Source organism: Stenella coeruleoalba (assembly GCF_951394435.1).
Source record: "Stenella coeruleoalba genome assembly, chromosome: 9".
Lineage (NCBI taxonomy): Eukaryota > Metazoa > Chordata > Mammalia > Artiodactyla > Delphinidae > Stenella > Stenella coeruleoalba.
Genome location: NC_137155.1, coordinates 105,067,344 through 105,077,140, shown reverse-complemented (window position 1 = coordinate 105,077,140; position 9,797 = coordinate 105,067,344).

Sequence of the window (9,797 nt, the reverse complement as noted above, 5' to 3'; positions counted from 1 at the left end):
AACTCCTAGCCAGATGATCCTAAAAACTAACACCAAAGACCAGTTTACCTTAGTTGTTTTTTTGTTTTTTGGGGTTTTTTTGCGGTACTTGGAACTCTCACTGTTGTGGCCTCTGCTGTTGCGGAGCAGACGCACAGGCTCAGCAGCCATGGCTCACGGGCCCAGCTGCTCCGCGGCATGTGGGATCCTCCCGGACCGGGGCACGAACCCGTGTCCCCTGCATCGGCAGGCGGACTCCCAACCACTGCGCCACCAGGGAAGCCCTACCTTAGTTTTTTAACCAAGTACATCATGTCCAACTTTTAACCAAAAAATTACAGGACAAACTGTAAGACAAAACTCAAAGTTTGAAGAGGCAAAGCGAGCGTCACTGGAATTATCAAACGTGGAAATTAAGACAACTGTGATTAATATGCTAAGGACTCTAAGAGAGAAGAGGACAACATGCAAGAACACACAGGTAATACGAGCAGAACGTGGAAATTCTGTGAAAGAATCAAAAGGAAAGTCTGGAGAATTAAACACCATTAACAGAAATGAATGTCTTTGATGGGCTCATCAGTAGTCTGGACATGGCTGAGAAGGAATCAGTGAGCTTGAAGAAATGTCCATAACAATGTCCCCAACTGAAATGCAATGAAGAAAAAGAATGAAAGAGATGGAACAGAAGCTCCAAGGACTGTGGGGCAATTACAGAATGTGTAACACGCACATGACGGGACGAGCAGAAGAAGAAGAAAAGGAAAGAGAGAAATGAACAGGAAATATTTGAAGCAGTTAGGACTGAGAATTTTTCAAAACTAATGATGGACACCAAAGATCCAGGAAGCTCAAGAACAGCAAGCAGAGTGTGTACCAAGAACGTCTGCACACAGACTTATCACATTCGATTGCAGAAAATCAGAGACAAAGAAAAAATCTTGAAAGAAGCCACAGGCAAAAACTCTCTTACATATAGAGCAGCAAAGACAAGAATTACACCTGACACATCTTCAGAAACCATGCAAGGGAAAAAGCTTCCATTGTGGACTCAAATCAAGATGGCAGAGTAGGAGGACACGGAACTCGCCTCCCCCTACAAACACACCAAAAGTGCATCTATGTGTGGAACAATTCTCCGTGAAAACTAACTGGAAACCGTACAACCAAGGCTGCAAGAAAGATCCTCATGGAATCAGGTAGGGAGGGAAGAGAAGCGATCAGGCCAGGACCTAGGCCCCTAGAGAGGCTCAGAGGGAAGGGCAATCACTCAGGCAGAGACCCTCCCTGGGGCATGAGCGGATCAAGCCACGTATTGAGCACCTCAGTCCTGGGGTCCGACTAAGGAAACACAGTCCCCTTGGCCGGTTGGAAGACCAGTGGGACAAACGGGAGGGCTGTGGGAAGCCTGGACTCTTGTGAGGAGCTTGTGGGGGGGGGGGGACATATGAGTGCTGGCTCCTGAAGCTGGGGCCGGGGGGTGGGCAGAGAGGGTGGGTTGAAACAGTGGCTAGCTGACTGCCCAGGCGCGTGCCCCAGCCCGAGCCCAGCAAACACTCCAGCACCGCTTGCCTCACGTGGCAGTTCCACACAGCAAGGGCCGCCATGACCAAGGAAGAAGCCTGGCTGAAAGATGCAGAGGAAACCCTATGCAGCGTCTGGGCAGGAAGGGCACAGCCATTGCTGGTGTTGGCACAGGCAGTGACCAGAAGCAGACCAGATTGGTGGGCAGACCGCCACAGCCCATGCCCAGACTCTCGTGGAAAACCCACAGCAGACCCTCTTGCTCCAGCACTGCCCCCCCTGGGCTCCCCTCTGGTGCCAGTGCCGGGAGGGGGAAGAGCATACGTTTAAAGGAAACTGAGCCAGCTCAGACCTGAACCTCAGGGCTCCTATGCCAGCAACCTGGAAGCTGACCCTAGCCCTGACAGAGTGGCGAAGCCCCTGAGCAGAGGGAGAACGCTGCCTCACAGCTGGCCCCAGCCCTAGCCCCTCCTCTCCAGCCCCCCCTCCTACCAAGGGGACAGCCGCCAGCACTCCCTGAGGGAAGACAGGACATGTTCACATCCAATCCAGCTCTCCCACCGAAGCCACTGGGCACACGCAGACTCCATAGGGATGCTCCCACATAAGGACACCCTTCAAGACTGCCAGAGGAAACTGTTTCACCTCATTTCATAGAGAGAGAAAGATAAGCAAAATGAGAAGAGAGAGGAATTTGCCTCAACTGAAAGGACAAGAAAAAAACTCTGAAGAAACAACAAATGAAACAGAAATAAACAATTTACTAGATAAAGAATTCAAAGCATTAGTAAGAAGAATGTTAACTGAATTAGGGAAAAGACTAGATAAACACAGTGAGAATTTTAACAGGAACTAGAAAATATTGGGTTGGCCAAAATGTTTGTTCGAGCTTTTCCATAAGATGTTAAAACCCAAACGAACTTTTTAGCTAACACGATATTAAAAGAACCAATCAGAAGTGAGGAATACAATAACTGAAATGAAAAACACACTAGAAGGAATGAACAGCAGATTGGGTGATACAGAAGACCATATAAGTGATCTGGAAGAGAGAATAATGAAAATCCCACAATCAGAACAGCAGAAAGAAAAACAAGTTTTAAAAAATTAAAAGTTTAAGGGATCATTGGGATAGTATCAAGCATACCAAAGTTCACATTATAGGGGTCCCAGAAGGAGAAGAAAGAAGGAGGTCAAAAATTTATCTAGTGAAATTATGGCTGGAAGCTTCCCAAGCTGGAAGGAGGAAACAAATATCCAGGTACAGGAAGCACAGAGGGTCCCAAACAAGATGAACCAAAACAGACCCACACCAAGACGTATCATAATTAAAATGGCAAAAGTTAAAGAGAGAAATCTAAAGGCAGCAAGAGAAAAACAAAGAGATATAAAAGGGAACCCCCAGAAGGCTATCAGCTGATTTTTCTGCAGAAACTTTGCAGGCCAGGAGGGAGTGGCATGATATACTTAAAGTGCTGAAAGGGGAAAATCTGCAACCTAGGATACTCTACCCAGCATGATTATCATTTAGAAAGGAAGGAGAGATAAAGAACTTTTCAGACAATAAAAAATCTAACAGAGTTCATCAATACCAAATCTATCCTGAGAGAAATGTTGAAGAGTCTTCTCTACGTGGAAAAGAAAAGGCTATAGGAAGAATGTCTACAGGAAAGGACAAATCCCACCAGTAAGGCAAGTATATAGTAAAGGCTGAGAATCAACCACTTAAATAAGTTAGTATGAAGATCAAAAGACAAAAAAATGTAAAATCAAGAATAACTACAGGGACTTCCCTGGTGGTCCAGTGGCTAAGGCTCCATGCTCCCAACGCAGGGGGCCTAGGTTCGACCCCTGGTCAGAGAACTAGATCCCACATGCATGCCACAACTAAAAGTTCACATGCCACAACTAAGAGTTCACATGCTGCAACAAAATCCTGCACGCAGCAATGAAGATACCACGTGCCACAACTAAGACCCGATGCAGCCAAATAAATTAAAAAATAATAATAGTAACTATAAACTGTAAAGGGATAAACATGAAGATGTATAAAATGACATTAAAAACACAAAGTGTGGGGGAAGGGAGTAAAATATATAGAACTTTCAGAATGTGTTTGAACTTAAAGGATGACCTGTTTAAAACAAATAGTTATAGGTCAGGATATATGAACCCCATGGTAACCACAAATCAAAAACCTATAATAGATACACAAAAACAAGAGAGAAAGGAACACAACATACCACTTCACCACCAAACCACAAGAATAAAAACAAAAGAAGAAGAAAAGAAAAGGGAAAAACACTAGAAAACAACTAACAAAATGGTAATAAGCATATACCTAGAAATAATTACTTTAAAGGTTGTCAACTTAAAAAAAATGCACAACGTGAGAGGTGGGAGTTAAGTATTATTTGGGGCAAAATGAGGACTGCAGCCCGGAAGACAGCATCCCAGATAGCTCTGAGAAACCGCTCCAAAGAGGCAGGGGGAAGGTCAGTATATACGTGATTTTGGTGAAGGGGGAATACAGGCAATCAAGCACATATTTTTTACAGAAGATTTCTGTTAGTCTCGTGCAGGTTACTGCTAGTCACGAGGACCAGGCATCACCATGAAGGATTTTAGTGCTTTTCTAGGTATGAGGAGATACAAGAACTGGGCTCATAAAATTGGCTCCTGAAAATATCTAACTATCTGAAGACCTGTTCTGCCAGTTTTTCCCAAGCACAGAGGGCCTCATTTCAGCTCTCCACGCTGAACTCCTTTCAGGGGGTGTTGAAAGTCAGCAGCTGCAGCAGCACACGATTTAATCCTTGTAGATGAAGGTGGCAAATGCCAATGGAAAATGCCAGTTTGTAGTTGACAATGTCAATGGACTAAATGCACAAATCAAAAGGGATAGGGTGGCTGATTGGATAATTATTAGAGAAATGAAAGTGAAAACTAAAACGAGGTACCACCTCACACCAGTCAGAATGGCCATCATCAAAAAGTCTACAAGTAATAAATGCTGGAGAGGGTGTGGAGAAAAGGGAACCCTCCTACACTGCTGGTGGGAATGTAAACTGGTGCAGCCATTATGGGGAACAGTATGGAGGTCCCTTAAAAAACTAAAAATAGAACTATTGTATGATCCAGCAATTCTCCTCCTGGGCATATATCCAAAGAAAATGAAAACACTAATTCGAAAAGATACAAGCACCCCAATCTTCATAGTAGCATTATTTACAATAGCCAAGATATGAAAGCAACCTAAGTGCCCATCAACAGATGAATGGATAAAGAAGATGTGGTATATATATGCAATGGACTATTACTCAGTTATAAAAAAAAAATGAAATTCTGCCATTTATAACAACGTTGATGGACCTGGAGGGTGTTATGCTTAGTGAAATCTGTCAGACAGAGAAAGACAAATATCATATAATATCACTTATATGTGGAACCTAAAAAAGTAAAGCAAATGAATAAAAAAAAAAAAACAGAAACAGACTCACAGAGATAGAGAACAAACTAGTGGTTACCAGTGGGGAAAGGGAAGTGGGGAGGGGCAAATAGGGGATTAGGAGACACAAACTACTAGGTATAAATTATGATAAGCAACAAAGATATATTGTACAGCACAGGGAAATATAGCAATTATTTTGTAATAACTTTAAATGAAGTATAATTTATAAAAATATTGAATCACTATATTGTACACCTGAAACTAATATGATATTTTAACTATACTTCAATTACAAGAAGAAACCATGCAAGCAAAAAGAAAGTAGAGGGAAATATTTAAAGATTTGAAAGAAAAAAAAACCCCATCAATCTAGAATTCTGTTTCCAGCAAATTAACTTTCAAAAGTAAAGGAGAAATAAAGACTTTCTCAGACAAGCAAAATTGAGGGAGTTGGTTGGAAACAGTCCTGCCTTGCAAGAAATGTTAAAATAAATTCTTCAGAAAAAAGACAAATTACAGGTTAGAAATCTGAATCTCCATAAAGAAAAGAATAGTGTTAAAGAAGGAACAACTGAAGGTAAAATAAAATCTTTTAGTTATTTTTATTTCTAATTGATCTAACAGGTAACAATTTGCTCAAAATAGTAAAAGAAACAGTGTATTTTGTTATAGCTGATGGATGAGTAAATTGAATGACGAATTATAAAGGACAGAAGGATTTATGTGGGATACTTCGTTATAAGGTACTTGTGTTATTTTTGGTTTATTGTTGGGTTTTTTTATATATATATAACTTTGTGAAATAAAACTTACTCAGAAGGACACTTCTATACTTTAACAGTTTCCCCCAAAAGACTTGTTAAAATTTCAAAGTGTTAGAACCAGAGTAGGGCTTGAGAGGTTGTCTTGGCCAACTTTCTTATCTTACAGATGGAGACTCCCAGGCCTGAGAGAGAAGGGCCACACAGTAATGCCAGTCCCCATCTGGGATGCAAACCCAAAGCTCTTGACTTCAGTGAGTTTTCTTTCCCTGTGTTTTGACCGTCTTGTGGTTACACCTATGCAGGGACGTGTCCTCTTTCATAATGTAGCATTATTTGAAAGTGGACTTGAATAGTTGTAAATGTGCATTATATACTCAGGGCTATCACTAAAAAGTAATTTTAAAAATGTATAATTGACATGTTAAGAGAGGATAAAATGAAACCACATAAAATGCTAAAATAAAACCAGAGAAGAAGAGCGTGGAAGACCAAAAAACAAAAACACCCAAAAAAGGCAAGGAATAGAAAACAGTAACAAAAATGGTAGATTAATCCAACTATATCAATAACCACTTTAAATATCAATGATCTTAATATACACCAATTAGAAGGCAGAGATTGTCAGAGTTGATTAAAAAACAAGGCCCAACTATAGGTTGTGTACAAGAAACTCCCTGGTGGCACAATGCTTAAGAATCCGCCTGCCAATGATGGGTTCAAGCTCTCGTCCGGGTAGACCCCCCGGGTAGACCTCAGAGCAGCTAAGCCCGTGCGCCACAACTACTGAGCCTGTGCTGTAGTGTCCGTGAGCCACAATGACTGAAGCCCGCGCGCCTAGATCCCGTGCTCCGCAACAAGAGAAGCCACTGCAGTGAGAAGCCTGCGCACCGCAACAAAGAGCAGCCCCTGCTCGCCGCAACCAGAGAAAGCCCATGTGCAGCAATGAAGACCCAACGCAGCCAAAAATAAGTAAATAAATAAATTTAAAATAAATAAATACATAAAGCTACAGCTAGATTAAAAGGAAAAGAAAGGAGAAAGATACATCTCGCTAACACTAATCAAAAGAAAGTCTGAGTAGTTATTTTAATTTCAGACAAAGCAGACTTCAGAGCATGGAAAATTATCAAGAATAAAGAGGGGCATTACATAATCATTAAAGGGTAAATTCTGAAAGAATATATAACAATCCTGAATGTGTATGTGCATAGTAACAAACCACCAAAATACAGGCAAAAACTGATAGAACTGCAAGGCGAAGTGGCTGAATCTGCTATTTCTGTTGGACTTCAGTACTCCTCAGTGAGTGGTTGGCAGATCAAGCAGGCAGGTAATCAGTAGAGACATAGTTGAACTGAACAATGCCATCCATCAACTGGATCTAATTGACGTTTATAGAATATGCCATTCAACAACAGCAGAATACACATTCTTCTCCAGGTTACCTGGAACATTCACCAAGATAGATCACATTCTGGGCCATAAAACACACTTTAACAAATTTAAAATCATAGAAATCATACAATGTGTGCTCTCAGACCACAGTGAAATTAAACTAGAAATCAGTAACAAAAAGATAGTTGGAAAACCCCCAAATCTGGGGAGATTAAACAACATACTTCTAAATAACATACTTCTAAATAACATACTTCTAAATAACATCTAACAGAAGTTTTGTGAGAAATTTAAAAATATTTTGACCTAAATGAACATGAAATCCAACTAATGAAGTTTTCAAGATACAGAGCAAACAGTGCTTAGAGGGAAATTTACAGCATTGAATGCATACATTAGAAAAGAAGAAAGCCCCAAACCGGCCATCTCAGCCTGCACTTTAGGAACTGGAAAAAGAAGTGCAAAGGAAACCCAAGATAAGCACAAGAAAGTAAATATAAAATGTAGAGCAAAAATCAAAGAAATGGAATACAGGAAGTTGATAGAAAAAACATCAATGAAACCCCAATGCTTTTTTTTGCAAAGATCAATAAGATTGATAAACTTCTAGGCAAGTTAACTCTGTGAGTTAACTAAGGACAGAAGACACAAATTACTAATATCAGAAATGAAAGAGGGGCTATCATTATTGATTCCATGGACATTAAAAGGGTAACAAATATTATGAACAACTCTGTGCCCACAAGTTTGATAACTTAGATGAGATTAACCAGTTTCTTGAAAGACACAGTCTACCAAAACTCATATAAAGAGAAATGGATAGGGTTTCCCTGGTGGCACAGCGGTTGAGAGTCCGCCTGCCGATGCAGGAGACACGGGTTCTTGCCCCAGTCCGGGAAGATCCCACATGCCGCGGAGCGGCTGGGCCCATGAGCCATGGCCGCTGGGCCTGTGCATCCAGAGCCTGTGCTCCACAACGGGAGAGGTCACAACAGTGAGAGGCCCACGTATCGCAAAAAAAAAAAAAAAAAAAAAAAAAAAAAAAAAAAAAAAGAGAGAGAAATGGATAATCTGAATAGGTCTATAACTATTAAAGAAATTGAATCAATAATTAATACCCTTCCAATACAAAAGCACCAGGTCCAAATGGATTGATTGGTAAATTCTACCTATCATTTAAGGAAGACGGTATACAAATATTCTACAATCTCTTCCAGAAAACAGAAGTAGAGGAAATATTGCTAACTCATTCTATGAGGCCATCATTACCCTAATAACAAAACTAGACAAAGACATCGTAAGTAAAGAGAATTACAGACTAATATCGCTCATGAACACAAATGCAAAAATATTCAACAAAATATTAGCAAATCAAATTCAACAGTGTATAAAAAGAATTATGCAGCACAAACAAATGAGATTTATTCCAGGTATGCAAAGCTGGTTCAACATTTGAAAAGCAATTAATATAACCTTTCACATCAACAGGCCAAAGTAGAAAAATTATATTCTCACATAAAGTAGATGCCGAAAAAGCATTTAACAAACCCAACTCCCATTCATGATGAAAACTCTTAACAAAGTAGGAATTGAGGAGATCTTCCTCAATTTAATAAAGAATATCTAGGAAAAAAATAAAAACCTACAGCTAATATTATACTTAATGGTCAGAAACTAGGTGCTTTCTTGCTAAGATCAGAAAAAAGGTAAGGATGTCCCCTCTCACCACTCTTATTTAATATCATACTGGAAGTCCTAGCTAATGCAACAAGATAAGAAAAGGTATACAGATTAGGAATGAGGAAATAAAACTGTCTTTTTCACAAGTGACATCATTGTCTATGTAGAAAATCCCAAAGAACCAACAAGAAGAAAAGATCACTTGAAACCAATAAGTGATTACAGCAAAGTTACAGGAAAGAAGCTTAGTATATAGAAGTCAATTGCTTTCTTATATACCAGTAACAAACAATTGAGACTTGAAATTAAAAACACAAAATACCAGTAACATTAGCACAAAAAATCTTGAACTACTTAGATATAAATATGTACAAGATTATATATAAGGAAAACTACTGAATTCGGATGAATGAAACCAAAGGAGAACTAAATATCAACAAATGGAGTGATATCCTATGTCCCTGGGTAGAAAGACTCAATATTGTCAAAATGTCAGTTCTTCCCCACTTGATCTGTAGATTCACCGCAATCCCAATTTAAATCCCAGCAAATTATTTTGTGGATATGGACAAACCGATTCTAACATGTATATGGAGAAGCAAAAGACCCAGAATAGCCAACACAATACTGAAAGAGAAGAACCAAATCAGAGGACTAATGCCACCAGACTTCACAACTTACGATAAAGCTACAGTAATCAAGACCAGATGATACTGACAAATAATTATCAAATAGATCAGTGGAACAGAATAGAGAACCCAGAAATAGACCCTCACAAACACAGTCAGCTGATCTTTGACAGAGGAGCAAAAGCAATTCATGTTGGTCTTTTCAGCAAATGTTGCTGAAACAACTGGACATCCACGTGCAAAAAAGTGATTCTAGATACAAATCTTATACCTTTCACAAAAATTAACTCAAAATGGATCATAGACCTAAATGTAAAATGCAAAACTATAAACTCCTAGGAGATAACATAGGAGAAAACCTTGGTGACCTTGGGT